The 17357-nt window shown below is 43.6% G+C and overlaps 1 protein-coding gene across 36 annotated transcripts in view; it reads right to left on the bottom strand.

Moving 5' to 3' along the window:
* The window catches only part of BMPR1B (bone morphogenetic protein receptor type 1B), a 384295-nt gene that overhangs the window by 137595 nt on the left and 229343 nt on the right, over nucleotides 1-17357 (bottom strand). The window contains exon 1 of one of the 36 annotated variants that reach the window (XM_039540902.1): nucleotides 13271-13348. The exons of the other annotated variants lie outside the window; for them this stretch is intronic. The gene's annotated coding sequence lies outside the window, so the exon portion shown is untranslated. Of the gene's footprint in view, nucleotides 1-13270; nucleotides 13349-17357 lie in introns of those variants that run through there. 36 annotated transcript variants of the gene reach the window in all.

Here is a 17357-nt window from a genome sequence, read left to right as displayed (position 1 = left end):
ATAGGACATCAATCCAAACAACACATTTTGCTTTAAAGTCTTGAAAATAAGAGAATATAAAAGTGGTGGTGATGGGAGTGGGGTTAAATTCACATGGTAGTTTATGCATTTGCCAGTGAAGCAAAGATGTACTTAAAGCGAAAGACAAGTAGCAGGTCACCTCAAAGGAAACAGAAGGAGTTGGCCAGGGAGGAGAGAAAGGCAGAACAAGAGCGTGAGAAAGGCCAGAGGAGAGGCTTGCATTAGTGTGGGGGTGAGAAAGGCAAGCGGCCCAGTGGCCTAATGTGGTTCTCCATAGCTGCCAGAATGGTTGCAAAAGTTAGAATCTCTGATGAGCATCTGCAGGCCAGTTATCATGCACCAAGATTAATGCTGCACAAAGCTGTAAAATGTGCCCCCCACCCAGTTATAACTGGGGTGGTGGTGTTTTGATTTTGTTAAATTCAGCTGCCTTTAAGAAGTGTTACTTTTCAGATGACCATTTACAAGGAATTAGTTGACATGTTCATTTAGCTGCAATTATTTATTTCACTTTAAAAAAGAATCTTACAGAATAGATCAACCATGATAAATATTTATTATTCACCTCCTCAACATAACATAACCATGATGTTTTCTTTTAAAATTACACTGCATTGTTGACACATTGCTCATGAGAAAGAAATCATATTGCAAAGCTCATAAAAGAGAATTAACCAGCTGTAAAAAAAATTCAGACTATTCTGATCTAAAACCTCACCATTTTATAAAATCTCTCCACAAACCAAACAATCTGAAACATGCATTCATCACTGAAAAACACTCCTGTTCTAGTATTTGAAGCTTCTGGGAAATATATTACTACAATCACTGCTTAACCACTGATGAATAGGACTCACAGCTCTCATGCTCTTTTGAGACTTACTATTGCATTTCATTTATCCATAAAAATAACATTACTAAAAATCACAATGGTAATTTTAAGGGAGTAATCCTGGAAAGTGCTGAGTGCCCTCTGTTTCCAGTGGGAGTTGAGCGTACTCAACAGCTTGAAGGTGCAACTCTGAATTCCCTTAGCATTAGGAATTCAAACCAATATTTCCATGCAGGGCCGGCTCCAGAGCCCAGCGCGCCAAGCAGGCGCGTGGGGCGGCGTTGTCGGGACAGGGCGGCATTTGGCTCCGGCGGGTGCGCTGGTCCCGCGGCTCGGACGGAGCTCCTGCGGATGCTCCACCGGAGCCGCGGGACCACCACACCCGCCGCAGGCACTTCTGCCCCGGCCACGGGACCGGGGAAGGGCGGCGCAGCACGGCGCCCTGCTTGGGGCGAGGTATTTTATAGAGCCGCCCCTGTTTCCATGGAACAGCAGAAAAAGTTACTGGACCGAGATCCTAGCTTGAATCAACTCCCAATCAAGTTCACAGCCAAGTTGGAAATAAAATACTAAATACTGGTCATGGCTCAATTTATAATGCACAGAAGTCAGCACCAGAAAGACACTACATATAAAAGGCAAAATTACCATTACATTTAATAGTAAGGCAGAACTGAAATAGCCTGGAAACTAAACCATCTCTCCAGATAGAACAGAGAAGCTTTCAGAGTGGGGAGCCTATGTAGTAGTTGCTGAAAGAGGTATACTACAAAAGCATTTCAGAACATTACGGTTATATTTGCTAATTATAATCTTTGATTGTCTATCGCTATCCTGTTCCCCATGGTGATGGGTCAGTACTAACGTCATGCTCTAGGAATCTAGTCCATCTATCAGAGGAACTGGCAGCATCACATGGACAAAATATAATTGCCAAACCTAGCAGTTGCCTGGTCTGTCATTTGGGGTTACTGGTCATGACATTCTACACTGCCAGACTCTAGTTTTTTTAGAGAAGACACCAAAGGGAGAAACAAATTCTAAATTAATTTGCCATAGTCCTTGAGGTGCCTCCAGGTACTCCCAGCAGGTAGCCTAATGAGACAGTAAATAATCTCATACCACTTACTAACATCTTCTCCTCTGCCGGCTACTTCTGCAGTATGGAGCTGTTTCTAGATTACACACAAGTCTGAATGATGCCATTGTGGCTCTGAAACACTACATCCATGCTGGTTCCATATGCGGAGTTAGAGAGAAAAGAAGCTAACAGCAGAGGGAAGAGCAGGACACAGTTAAACTAGAGGCCAGAAGAGGGAAAAGGGCCCTGCCAGGAGTTTCAAACCAGGCCCACCTCCTACCAGGTCACAGACCTTCTTCTCACAACAGCATTCTCTAGGGGACTCTCAGCATTGCAAAAAGCTGGTCATTCTTGAAGTTATAAAATAATTAAAGATTGGCTATCGTATCCAGTACTTAAATTCTTAGATTAGACAATTACACCTTCAAACAAACAAACAAACAAAACAGTCCTAGTTTTAAAATAATTTGATTATTTATGGGGGCGACTAATATAAAGGGCAGTAACTTGGGACCATTTGAAAATTCTCATTGGCTGCTATCCCATGTGTCACACATCAGTAAAGATTTCTTATTTACAAATAAGTAAAGTGTATTTCTATAATTTGTGTATACTATATTATGGCATTAATACAAAATCAGGGTCAGTACCTCCAGCTACGGAAGGCCTTTTTCTCTTTTAATCAGAATCTCTATGTGAGGCGGCTTAAGCAACTGTGGTTTGGAGCATTCCTTTGTTTTTATACTATTCTTTCACCACTACAAGATGCTCCTTGCTGTTTTGCGATGTGTTTTGACAAGGTGGTATCAAGGTGGTGAGAAGGGATTTTTGTTGTTTGAAGTTTATAGCAACATTATGCTCACACATTGCTCATGTCACCCAAGAAATTAATAAAAAAGGGAAAAAAGCAAATACCAGACTTGACTCACCAAGTTTAAGGCTTGATCTTCACAGCATTAAGCTATGTTTTAAAACAGGCCATGTATAAGAAAAATGAGAAGAAAAAGCTGATTAAATTTCTAAAACAGAGCAGAAGCACATGGCTCTTTAGAATGTTGGTCTCCAACAGTTGTCCTGCAAAGTCATGGGGACGACAAGTAGCAATGGCTTACAGAATACTAGAAACACCTTTAGAGACTCCTGAAATCAAGTAAATTAAATTCATGCAATTAGAAGATCCCTCTCTTAGGGAGATGCTTAGACACTCTGGGAAGCAGCGTGGCCTTGTGGATAGAGCACTGGAATGGGACTCAGAACTGGATTATATTCCCAGTGCTACCACTAGCCTGATGGGTGACCTTGGGCAAATCACTTCAACTCTTTCCATCTGTTTCCCTATCCATAAAGTGGGGATAGCAATACATTCTTTCTAAAGTGCTTGAGGTCTACGACTGGGAAACATTAAATAAGAACTAGCTGTTATTGTTCTCAGTAAATGCAATCATCTGACAGCAACGGTGTACAAAAGGCTTTCCCTTTCTTTCAATAGTGTGACTTGCTTTCCCATTTTAGTCAGTGCTCTTCTAGCTAATGAAACAAAGCAGCCCTTTAATAAGCCATATAGTCCCTAGTACCTGAAGAAGAATCATTTAGACCTGGTCTACACTAGGACTTTAATTCGAATTTAGCAGCGTTAATTCGAACTAACCGCTCAACCGTCCACACTAGGAAGCCATTTAATTTGAACTAGAGGGCTCTTTAGTTCGAATTTGGTACTCCACCCCGACAGGTGGAGTAACGCTAAATTCGACATGGCTAGCTCGAATTAGGTTAGGTGTGGATGCAAATCGAACTTAGTAGCTCCGGGAGCTATCCCACAGTGCACCACTCTGTTGACGCTCTGGACAGCAGTCCGAGCTTGGATTCTCTGACCAGCCACACAGGAAATGACCCGGGAAAATTTGAATTCATTTTCCTGTCTGGGCACTTTGAATCTGACATCCTGGCTGGACATCGGGGCGAGCTCCACAGCACCTGCAACGATGCAGAGCTCTCCAGCAGAGGAGTTCATGTTATCTGTGAATAGAAAGAGGGACCCAGCATAGACTGACTGGGAACTCTTCGATCTGATCGGTGTGTGGGGCGAGGAGTCTGTGCTTTCGGAGCTGCGCTCCAAAACAGGGAATGCGAAGACCTACGAGAAGGTCTCCAAAGCCATGAGAGACAGAGGATACAGGCGGGATGCAACGCAGCGCCGCGTGAAAATCAAGGACCCCAGACAAGGCTACCAAAAAATCAAAGCGGCAAACGGACGCTACGGAGCCTGCCACCACTGCCCCACCAATGACCGTGGACTCTGACGATGGGACAGTGTCGACGGCCAGTTCCTCGGTGATGTTCGCGGACGGGGAAGATGAGGAAGGGTTTGTGGAGGACGAGGCAGGCGAGAGCGCTTACAACGCTGGTTTCCCCGACAGCCAGGATCTATTCATCACCGTCACGGAGATCCCCCAACAACCCTCCCCGGCCATTAACCCGGACCCTGAATCAGGGGAAGGAGCAGTCGGTAAGTGCTTTAACCATGTTAACTTTTATTCTTAATATAACAGGAATCTTAACTGTGTGAAAAGGAGGTCTCTCTAGATATGGGGATAGAACAGAAATCATCCTTGGAGATCTCCACGAAGCTCTCCTTGCGTTAATCGAAAAGCATCAGCAGGAGGTTCCTGGGAGAGCTGCCTTATTGGGTGCTCCGTGGTAGCACAGTTTTCCGCGCAAGGCTTTCATGAGGTACTCAGGGAGCACTGCCTCCCCGAGCACGGCTGCATCGGGCCCTGGTTTGTGCTAGCTTTCACGCAGCATGCGCTCTCTATCTCCTTCAGTGACCCTCCTCAGGGTGATCTCGCTCGGAGACTCCTGCATCTAATTAGAGTAATTACTGTAATTTTACGCCTGGTCCAAAGTATTTTTAAAAAATCTACGGACAGACGGCATAGCACAGACTCAGCACGCAGCTGCGTGACGAGCGTAACGGAAAGCCAAAGAATATAATGGACGCTCATGGAGGGAGGGGGGAATGAGGACGCAAGGTATCCCACAGTTCCTGCTGTCTCCGAAAAGTATTTGCATTCTTGGATGATCTCCAAATGCTTCTAGGGTCAAACACAGTGTCTGCGGTGGGTCAGGGCATAGTTCGGCAATTTGCGCATACACCCCACCCACCACCAGAAGTGAAAACAATCCTCTGTTGACTCTTTTACATGTCACCCTATCTTTACTGAATGCTGCAGATAGACGCGATGGTGCAGCACTCAACACCAACATCCTTGCTCCCCCCACGCTATGGATGGCTGATGGTACAAAAAGATGGGTATCCGTCCTCATCATCAGCCTATTGGCACATGGGGCAGTGCAAAAGGGCTGGTAACCATGCCGACTAGCATCAGTAAGGTCGATCAAGGTCGCCTGGTCCTAATTTTTCATGGTAGATGGTGCAGTATGGCTGGTAACCGTCCTCATCATTGCAACAGGGGGCTGAGCTCCATCAGCCCCCACCCTTCATTGTAAATAAAAGATTCAATTGCCCCTGGACTAGCAGAGGGATGATGGGCTCCTTCATCCACACTCCTTAATGTCCTGCCTGGACTATCATTGCAGCTGGAGGCTTCCTTCCAGTCATTTCTCACAAACAAGTCACTGTGTCTTATTCCTGCATTCTTTATTACTTCATCACACAAGTGGGGGGACAATGGTATGGTAGCCCAGGAAGGCTGGGGTAAGAACGGAATGAACAGGTGGTGTTGTTGCAGGAGCACCCCCTGTGAATAGCATACAGCTCATAATTTATGCAGGATCGGACACAGAGCAGCTGTGCTCTCTGGTTCTATGATACAGTGGTTCTCTAGTACACTTGCCCATAATCTAGGCAGGACTGATTCTATTTTTAGATACCAAAAAGGAGGGATTGACTCAGGGAGTCATTCCCAATTTTTGCTTTTGCGCCCCTGGCTGCTCGGCCAGGGGCACTTATGACAGCAGCAAATGGTGCAGTGCAAAAGGACAGGTAACCATGCCCATCTTATTACCATCTTATTACCAATTTATGGTATGGTAGATGGTACAATATGGCTGGTAACCATCTCTGCTGTCATGCAAAAGCAAAAGCATGCTGCTGTGTAGCGCTGCTGAATCGCCTCTGTCAGCGGCATCTAGTACACATACGGTGACATACACAAAAGGCAAAACAGTGTCCATGGTTGCCACGCTATGGCGTATGCCAGGGCAATTCTGGGAAAACGGGCTTGAAATGATTGTCTGCCGTTGCTTTCCCAGAGGAAGGAATGACTGGCGACATTTACCCAGAATCCACCGCGAAAATGATTTGTGCCCCAGCAGGCACAGGGGTCTCAACCCAGAATTCACAGAGACAGCCTAGACTCAGTTAATTGTTCGCAAAAATGTATCTTTGCAAGGAATTCACTCCCTGTTTCCCATCTCACAGCTTCCACTGTCTCCAGACCTGCCACAGCATCCCCCTCGCAGAGGCTGGCAAAGATTAGGCGGCGAAAGAAAAAGACAAGGGACAAGATGTTCGAGGAACGTATGGGCTGCTACCTAGCAGAGGCGGACCAGCAGAGCCAGTGGAGGGAGACCGTCTCTCTGTGCCAGCGCTCACACAGCGAACGGGAGGAGAGGTGGCGTGAGGAAGACAAGCAGGCGACTGAAATGCTGCTTGGACTAGTGAGGAGCAAGCGGACACGCTCAGGCGCCTTGTGGATGTTCTGCAGGACCGCAGGAGGACAGAGACACCCTGCAGTGTATCTGCAACCGCACTCCCTGCCACAAAGTCCCATACCCCCTCACCGAAAATAATCAGGAGGAGGCGGCCGGGGATGTGAATACTGTCACTGCACCACAGCACAGTGCTCAAGTACCCAAAAGCTCTCATACCCTACATTTGCCAAAGTCCTTCACTTCCAGACTCACAGTAGTCCCAATCCCAGTCCCATCCCCTAACTGTCTACTTAATTAATAAAAATGCTTTGCTGTTAATTACTGTTTCTGTTATGTTTTTCAAAGAAGACTGTGTTTGAATGGGCGTGGGAAGGGGTGGTTAATTGCATAGGACAGTCACCTTTCCCAAGGTACAGACACGGGGCAGGATCAGCAGCGGGTCACACACACGGTGCAGTCAGTAGGCAATCTGGTTGGTTTTGGAGGTGGTTTCCAGGATCTGTGTGGGCGGGGAGATGTGACTTTGCAGCGGGGAGGCGGTTACAGATCTTATACAGCGGTCCTTGTCCTGGACCGCTGAGTCACACAGCTGAGGAATCTGTATCCGTCCTCCTCCACCACAAGGTCACATATCCGCCCGCACACAGAATTCCATAAAGAGGGATGGCAGGCTCTGTTGAAAGAAGCATTCGGCACTGCGGACCGCTCTAGGAGCAGGAGCCTGTCATTCCTTGAGTTTAGAGGCGGTCTTTACATCACCGCACACCCTACCCAGCACAGCCTGCGTCCCAGTTTCAACCCTTTCACGAAAAGTCATGAATAAAGAAACCTTTGTTAAGTAATAATGGGACATGTATTTTATTTTTACACGTGTGCTGGAAGTGGGGGTAACGGGTGAACGGGTATGTAACCGAAGAGGAGAGTCAACAGTAACTGGGTAAAGAAACAGGGGCAGGTTCAGCTTCTCTGTAAAGAAACTGAACAGTCACAGGTCACGCTGCTCGCTGCTCGCTGGTATTTGAAGAGTTCCTTGTCGCTGTCCCAGGCGCCTGTATAGGGCTTCATGAGCAAGTGCATTAGCGGGCAGGCTGGGTCCCCGAGGATGACTATAGGCATCTGCACATCCACAACAGTTATTTCGTGGTCCGGGAAGAAACTGCCTTCCTGCAGGCGTCTGAGCAGCCCACAGTTCCTGAAAACACACGCATCATGAACCTTGCCCGGCCACCCGACGTTGATGTTTGTAAAACGTCCCCTATGGTCCCCCAGTGCTTGCAGCACCATTGAAAAGTAGCCCAATTTCTCAGCAGCTGACTGTGGAAGAGGTGGATGATAAAGTGCGAGGAGGAGAAAACGGCGATGATCGCAGCGGGCTCCATGCTTGCAGTGCTGTGGTGTCCGCGCTGTCACTGACCAGAAAAGTGCACGAACAGATTGCCCGCAGGCGCTTTCAAGGAGGGAGGGAGGGAGGTTGTGATTGACGGTTCAATGACGACACTTACCCAAAACCACCCTCGACACATTTCTCCCCCCAGCAGGCATTGGGGGCTCTACCCAGCATTCCAATGGGCAGTGGGGACTGCGGGAACTGTGGGATAGCTTCCCACAGTGCACCGCTTCCAAAGTCGACACTGGCCCCGTGAATGTGGACTCAGAAATTCGAATTAGTGTATTTAGTATGGATACACAAATTCGACTTCATAAGGTCGAATCCACAAATTCGAACTAAGTTGATTCGAAATAGTCTTGTAGTGTAGACAAGGCCTTGGTGTTTATTTGTAGAAATTTGATTAGAAAATGTTCTCTACCTACTAAGCTTGCCGAGATTGTGAAAACCTTCTCACTGGAGAAGGTAAAGTTACCTTTCACTAGAGCAGTACAACACTACTCTTCATCTGCCTCATTCATTGGAGCTTATTTTAACAAAGTTTATCTCCAGATATCCATTCAACATCTGACTGCTCCATTTCTGTTTCACTGAAATCAGTGAGCCGTCCTTTAAAATTCAATCATAGAGGCATTTGTAAATACAGACTCACGACTTTAACTACTCTCTTTTGTCTTCAACGACTCTCCATGAACTGCTAATTCGAAATCACACGCTTGGCATAAAGCATTCTCATATATCATATTTTAAGAAGGTATCAAACAGGCCAATTTTCCTTTTAGTAAAAAGAATTTAAATTCAAAAAACAAGGTAGCTGATCTTCAACCAAAACAAACTCATGACCTATTGCCTACCTTCCTTCTTCCTCACCAGTGTTAGTTTCCATCACTTGGGTTATGTAAGGTCTTCATTAGTGGCCTAATTCTACAAACACTTACTACTCATAGTAGCAAGGACTGTACCTGGTAATACCTCTGAAATCAATGGGACTACCCATGGGAGCAAGCACAAGGGCTGTCAGGATCCAGGTCTTTCACTGTATCCTCTTTGTGTTTTTTATTTGTCCATAAAGCATCAAGCATATTTATGTCACTATATAAACAAACAACAATAATAATAATAATATGGAATGCAACAGGAAGAACCAATCTATCCTTGGGCTTGTGCCATGCTCATCACTGTGGTATCTGAGCCCTTCACCCCAGTAAAGAATCCCTACAACCAGAAAGCAAAGATTTCTAGGCACACAGTATTCTGAGTTTAAATTATAGCAAATTAGTCAAAGTCTCTTAAAGAGCCTCAACTGCATGTAATTACTCTAGAATATCATTAGCACTGATACAGTGCAAGCCAGCAAACATACCTAAGCTCTTGAAAAAAAATAGGACACTGTTCTACACATGAATACACATACATAACCTGGTCACACTGCATTATTTTCATGAAAGGAAAATATGTTTTCTCATCTGACATACACTTTTTGGGAGATACATGAACACAGTTAGTATGTGGAGTTACTTGAATTAATAACTCCTCAGTTCCTACTCTCTTCAAACCCCCACCCCCATTATCCCAAATGAGTAGCTGGTCCCCTCTCGTTTATGTATAATTCCAGAGGGAGGACAGGGTGGAGTGATTTCAAAAAGGGGAATTATAAATACATCATTTACACATTAGATCTGAGTATTCATTAGAAGAATTAGCATAGACAGAAATAACTTGCACACTAACAAAAAACGTGCGTGTTGTTTGCCTAGTTCTTCCACTAGACTATTTGAGCCAGTAGTATATACAGTGGTATAACCCCAAGACACAAAGCACCCTTGAACCACCTTACCATAATAATGAAACTATTTTTATCATCTATGAAAAATTATAACTAAGTGCATGTGTGCTTAATATCTTTATTCTAAACATTATTTGCTTAAAATATTTGCTCAAGTGAACTAACCTCCTGACTTTGTTACTAAACATGTTCCTATACAGTAAAACTGAAATAATTATAAAAATCAAATTTACTTGTCCATTATGCTGTTGATTTAGGCCTCCATTCTGCAAAACTTTATGCACTGTGAATAGTCCCACCAACGTAAAGTTAAACATGTATAAATCTTATGGAGGATTGGGACGGGGGATTATTTATTTAAAACACCTTTCACTCAGCTTTTTCATGGGACAATGAAATAAGACCAGTCAGTTTCACTTTCTGGTTCTTGTTCAATAGCACAATTTGGTTTGCCATTTTACCAACTCAAAAAGTGTTCAGAAATTATGAGACAGGTCCCCAAAATCATGAGATTGGCTTAAAGATTATGATTTAAACCCAATAATTTCTAGATACCTTTTTATTTGCTTTCTGGGTTTTGAGCCTGTTGGGTTCATGTTTTCAAGCATTTCCCCACGTCATTGGACAAGAGCTAGGAACTTCCTTTTGTTGTTTAAATGAAAGCACAGAGTTCCATGTGATCACCTTACTGCCGGAGCTGGGGCTTTTCAGAAAAACACCAATATCATGAGATATGATAAAACTGCAAGAGGGGACAACTCTTTGTTTGGGTTCACACCAGCATGGGGGAATGCTTAGATGCTGCCTGCTCACCCCCCCTGCCCTGCCACCCAAGAAAATATTTAATTTACATTTCAAAACATTTTAAGAAAACATTTCTGTTCCAAATAGGCTTTCTAAAACCCTTTTGTACGAAATATAAATTTGGACTTTATTTTCCTATCATGTGACTACTACTGATATAGAGAGACTAGTGTGTTTTTTGTCCTTGGCCATCTTAGCCTGAGGCACCTGTGCGTTATAGCCAGAGAACAGGAACACTCCCTTCCATCTGTACCACTGACAATCATGCCATAGGAAAATTAGTTGAATATGTGCATTCAACCGAAAACTGACGGGAAAGGGTTAAATTTAATGGGGATGCGGAAGCCATGGGGTCCTAGAGAATCTGTGAAAAGATGAAACGTAGGCCACTATCTTTTCATGCCACCCATTTGACATCTGTTGGAAGAGGCAGCAAGGGACATTACCTTTGCAAATTTTCATTGGGTGATCAGTGTCTGTGAAAGCAGCAAGAGAAAGTGTGCGTTATTGTACCATTGCACACTGGATCCATTAGTTTCTGAACAGAGCACAGATTCACAGTATCATTTATTTACTTTACTCTGGAAATGCCACCCACTGCTTACTGACAATTAAGGCCTTACCAAAACAGGGGTTGTTTTTCATGCACAGCTCCAACATACCTTTAGTACAAGCGTATGAAGATAAACTAGGGTAACGTACAACTGCATTCCACAGTGGCTAGTAATAGCAACCATCAAAGATGAGACATGTCAGACCATTGCAGAAGTTTAGTTCCAATTCGAATTAGTGCAAGATATGAGACACAGTGTATACAAAGCCAAACTCTAACGTTTACTTTCATATCTTTGTAATATGTTTGTAAAACAAACTGTGCATTTTGTTCTAGCTTCAGCGACTTTGTGTTCTCTGGCCTGGAATGCCAAGTTTAGCTAGACAAAATACTAGCAAGAGTCCCCACAGAAGCAAGACACCTTTTGAACCCCTTACAGAAATGCTAAGGTAAAGTCTGTGATCTTAAAAACACCAGTAAACATTTACATTTTACAAATGGGACTTTCATACATTAATAAACTTTTGGCAAGAAAAAGTTACCACAAAAATTTACTTTGCTGTGTGCTGTTATTGAAGGTATTCCTCTACTCTTAGCATCAAATCAGAACACCTCCTGTTTTATCCTATAGTGAAGTCAAAACTAACGACTATGACACCACTGTCTAATACTATGGAAATTACTGTGACCTCACAAATCCTGCATTAATGTTGAAATGTAGACCTTGTATTAGTGGTTATACTACTCTTTACGCCACACAATTTTAAGCAGCAGCATCACACATAAAAGAGGTACAGGGGAGCAATCTCTTATTTAAGTAAATACAGGTTTTGTAATTGTAACAGGCACTGGCCCGCTTTAAGAAACCCATCAAGAAAAAAAAATAGAAGTAACCAATGTAAGATGCATCTATTTCAGCATGGATTTAAAGTTTTAGCTGGCTATATTTGCAAGTCCCTTTTTATAGGGCAATTGGAAAGAAATTTAGTTGTTAAAAAAATAATAATTGACCTATCTAAAACTGTCCCACACCAGCAGTGTTTTGCACATGAAAGGGGCTTGGAATTTTGTTTGTTTTTCAGTTTTAAGTAACACTTTTCCTGTAGCATCAAAATTTGAACAACATGAATGCAGTTTCATGGGCAAATAAAAGCAAACCCATGTGCACATTCTGAAACCCCCTCCCCCATGGCACACGTGGACTGGATCTCTTAGTAATTACAGTCTTTTCAACTCCAAATTTCAAGCTTCAGTGAAGATTTTTGTTTTAGACACAGTAATTCACATTGTTAGAAACTCGGAATCAAATTCGAGCCTTAAAAGTCAGCACCATGCTAAAATAGAAAGGATGGGAAGTTTATCTCTAACTATAAGTCTACTTTTATATAGGATAATTATGTCTAGTTTGTGCATAAGTGAAACCTGCAAATTCTTGAGTAAATTATCTCTGTTTATTTTTAACCCCCATCTAAAGCCTTCCTCTCAGAGAAAACATTACAGTACTTCTTTTCAACCGTTAAGTACTTTGCTTTTAAACCAAATCATGTTAATTTTCAATGCCACTTGATTTCTTTTTAAAAAGGGAACAAAAGTTGTAATTTACTGATTTAAGAATCTGCTGAAGAACTGTCTATTTAAAAGAGGAGACATTCCTCAGATAAATGGCATACATTTTTGGGGTGTTTTAATGATGCAGGAAATTTGCACAGAGGTGCTAAACTGGCAACAGTAATGAATCATGATGTGGTGATAGTACAATTGCAAAACTGTCCCTGACTAGGGAACTCCAACTGAAACAAAACAAAAACAAAACAAAAAACTGTCAAAAGTTCATGCACCCCTATTACACATTCATTTTAATTAAACAAAGAGATTACACAGATGCTGCTGACAAGAATTATCAAGAGTGAATGGAGCCACCTGCCCCTTACAACCCTATTAATTAGTACAGAATCTGAGGTGCCAATTAACACAAAGAAACAAGGAGGGATCAGTAAATACCATGCCAGGCTAACTTGTGAATTAACTCTTTCAGCTAGGCTCCACAACTTCATACACATCCCTGATGCATTTGCTAGGGTATTTTAAAAGCCTTTCACATAAAACCCAGAAATTAAGTTTTGCATACTTACTGTGATTTTCTGAAGGATGATGACTGCTGCTGGCTTTTTAAAATCTCTCATGCTATGTGGTTTAAAAAAAATGTATGATGCTCACAAGTTTAACGTAATATTTCTAGTGCTTAGGTTTACATGAGATATTATAAAAAGTTAGTTAAGTGGAAGGATGAGGAGTCAAGGGAATTCAGATTTATTCCTTGCTCTGCCATACACTATGTGTAATCTTCAGCAAATCACTGAGGGCTGATCCAATTCCCAACTGAAGTTAATAGGAAGACTTTCATTGAGTTCACTGGGAGTTGAATCCGGCCCCTAACCTCGCTCTGTTTTAGTATCCCCCAATGTAAGGTAAGGATAATGGGCTTGATTCAAGTCTGTTTGGTGGATCCTAGGTGGCAGGCCTCCAGCCATGAAAACTCCACTTGAAGGGAGAAAAAGAAAAGGAGTGCAAGTTGCCTGAAAACCCACTCTGTCAGGGGGCCCAGTGTCTGACGGAACATCCCAACGTGTTTACTCCTGAGGGCATTCTGCACCAAAAAATTAAAAATTCTGTGCACATTTTAAAATTCTGAAAAATTATCCAAATTTTATTTTTCAAATACATGTGGAGGCTCCAGCATGGCAGTGGGGAGCACAGGTCACTGGCTGCACAGAGGTGGGAGATCACTGTGAAGCTGCCCTCTCCCCCCTTCCCCAGGACATGAACTCAGCAGTGAGGCTGCACCCAACCCTGATAAACGCAAGGACTAGGACAGCCACAGAAACACCCCATGGCCCTGCTCCTCTGTGTGGACAGGCAGACTCAGCAAGGCAGGATCCAAGTGTGGAGGGGCCTAGTGTGGGGGATCCAGGTGTGGGTTTAGGGAGTTCTGAGTGGGGCAATCTGGGTCTGGGCAGTGGGGAGTGCAGGGGGAATCTGGATGCACAGGGTTTGTTGGGGTTCTGGGTGCAATGGTAATGGGACTCTGCAGGGGGGTGAAGGTGATTGGAGTTCAGCAGGGGGGTCTGGACATGGGGGGGGATAGAGCTCGGCAGGGGGGTCTAGGTGTGGGGTGCTTAGTGGGGGGGATCCAGATGCTAGGGGTGTGGGGCTCAGTAGGGTGGGGATCTGGGTGCAGGTGGCTCATTGGGGTGGTTCAGATGCAGGGAGAGTGGGACTCATTGAGGGGGGGTTCTGAGTATGTGTGGGGGTGAGGCTCAGTGGGAGGGGGTCTGGATGCATGGGAGCTCGGCAGATGGGGGTGCAGCTCCCTGTACAGGGATCCGTGCTGATGAGGGGCGATCGGTGCAGGAAGCGTGGGACGGGGAGTTTGCAGAGCTTCTTGCAGCCAAGGGAGAAATCTGGGGGTGGGTCTGACCCAGCCCTGGATGCCATGCAGGGGAAGAGGAAGTCCTGTCCTTCCCAGCCCAGCCAGGACTAGCAGCTGACCTGGTTTAGGGTAGGAGCCACCAGCCGGGTCTTCTCCAGTCCCACCTCCTGCCCCACAATGATTTACCTCTCCGCTGGCTGCCCTGGGCTCTGGAAACATACTGCTGGGGAGGGTTGCATGACTGCTCTTGTGGCTTCCCTTTGCTTCCCCATCAGAAAGTCACTTTTCTGCAGAGAAGCAAAGAAATCTTCAGGGGACATAAATTCTGTGCACGTGCAGTGGCGCAGAATTCCCCCAGAAGTAAGCATTGTCAAGCCTGACAAGGGAGGGGCAGGGCACTTGAGAGCCACAATGGTTCACTGCATTGCCTTAGCAGTTTGCTTCAGGGCTCGCAGGGAGCTTTGGTGGTGCCACTGGGAAAAAGCAGCAGTACTGTTTCTTGACCTCTTCTAGGGATGTATCCGTATCCTCCTATCCCTTCAGCAGAGCTGCCCTGCTGGTGCAGGAGAGTCAAAACTGCATCTCCTCTATGCCTCTGGGGAGAATCAAGCACACAGGGTGTTGCACAGCTTAATTCACTACTGTTTTAAAATGTGCTTTTTAACCTTTGGATGGAAGAGGCTACGTAATTACTACACATTTTTGTTATGATTACTGTAGTGTGCATTTATTGACGAAACAGTAAAACATTAACCTCTTTGGGGGAAATGATTAGTATGCTTTTCACAACCACCCAGCCAAAATAAAAGCTCACCACACAGTTTCCTGAAGGTCATTCAGCATATGTGAAACGAAAAAGTAACTGCTTGCTTACATTTGCCCAGTTAAGATCTGCATTAATGCTGCTTTGCCAACGTCAATAGTTATTGCCCTGAAGGGTGGCTTATTTCACAGAATGTTAATTCCCCATATGTACAGTCGCTCCACGATTACATTCATAGCAGTCAGAAGTGTGACATGGAACGGAAAACTGACCACTACTTATTTCTGTTAAAATATATAGAGAACTTGGGCCAATTCTAGACTGATATACATTCAATGTCACTGATTTGTCTTTACAAGAGTAACTCCAGATTTACATTGCTGTTACTGGGAGTAGAATTTGGTCCTTAATCTTGTCCAATTCCTTTTCTGTAAATATTGAAAAAAACGTGCTTTGCATGACAATACAGTAACATTATGGATGAAATGGCAGTTAGGTAAAAGCTCTATTGATTGAATAAACATTATTTGCACTTTTGACATTTCCCTTTCCATTTTCAATAGCATATAACTGTGCAGATGTCAGAAGCAAGCACAGGAAAGCCTTCAAGCAGAAACCAAGAACTTCACTCTGGAACTCTAGGTTTAGACTCATAACAACAATGCAGTTACATGAGTCAATTACATTTCAATTTCTGTTTCAAGCATTGCTGTGAAAATACAGAACAAATCGTCAGAGGTTTCACTGAGTGCAAAGTCGAACAGGACAATTTAAAAAAGTGTATTTACTTGTAATTACAAAATGCTCTGTCTAGGAGGCAACATTCAGCTGTTTTTATTGTTTGACAATCAGGAAGGTAGAGAGAGGTTCATCTCCAGGCTACAGGACTTCTCTCTTTTGTACAAATCTCAGAGAAAGGAAGTGAATGAGAGGGGAGAACATTTGCATTTAATTCACTACACCAAATAGCTGGCAACATGCTAGGAGCAGTACTTGAAAGTGCTGAAATAACTAGGCACAACAGTTAACTGGTCATACCTCCACATACCTGTGAGGTGTGAAAAGGCCAGCATAGCTCATAATTACACATCAGGATTGAGTTCATCTCATCAAATGGGTCTTTGAGTGTATTGTGAAGTAATTTACCAACTGAAAAAATTATTACTATTTTCCACATCATTTACTTCAACAGTAGCTATGTGATGTCAATAGTTTTAAACATTTAATTAGACACACCACTTGTTTTATGCTCTACTAATTACATAAAATTGTGCCCAATAATTTTCTTCCCATTCAAACAAACTTTAAGCAGCTGTTAAAGCTCTAATTGGGCAAATACTTCCACACAGTGCATTTGGTTTGATGCCAAGTACGTTTTGCCCCCAATGGTGAGCAGAGTTTTCCAATATTCATAATGGAATTGTAAACACATGTCAATCTGTACACTACAGTTGAGCCAAGGAATGAATTCAAAACATTTATTTTGGCTGTTGCCTTTAAAAGCCAACATAATGTGTAAAATGCAACAGTTTAGAAAAATGTTTAATTATATTAGGCTTTTAATTTTTCCTACTCCAATTTCTACTCCTCCCTGAAAGGACTTTAATGTGATATAGAGGTTGTGTGTGTTCAAGGCATTATTCTGATCATTTAGACTCAGAGACTTTAAGGCCATAAGGGACCATCACTCACCTCCTGCACATGGCCTACAAAACCCCAATCCTGCAATAGGCCCATAAACTCTCGCTGAGTTATTGAAGTACTCAAATCTTGATTTAAAGACTTCAAGTTATAGAGAATAAGACAGTTACCTTTCCATAACTCGTATTCTTCGAGATGTGTTGCTCACGTCCATTCCACATTAGGTGTGTGTGCTCACCACATGCACCACTGCCAGAAGTTTTTCCCTCAGCAGTATCTGTAGGGGAGTGACTCTTGTGTTCTCTGGAGTGGCGACCATATGGTGCAGTATAAGAGGCACCACCAGCTACCCTCACCCTCAGTTCCTTCTTGCCGGAAGCTCCAA

Source organism: Mauremys reevesii, linkage group 5, assembly GCF_016161935.1.
Source record: "Mauremys reevesii isolate NIE-2019 linkage group 5, ASM1616193v1, whole genome shotgun sequence".
Taxonomy (NCBI): domain Eukaryota; kingdom Metazoa; phylum Chordata; order Testudines; family Geoemydidae; genus Mauremys; species Mauremys reevesii.
Note: the sequence above shows the minus strand (reverse complement) of the source record. Positions and strands in the feature narration are given on the sequence as shown.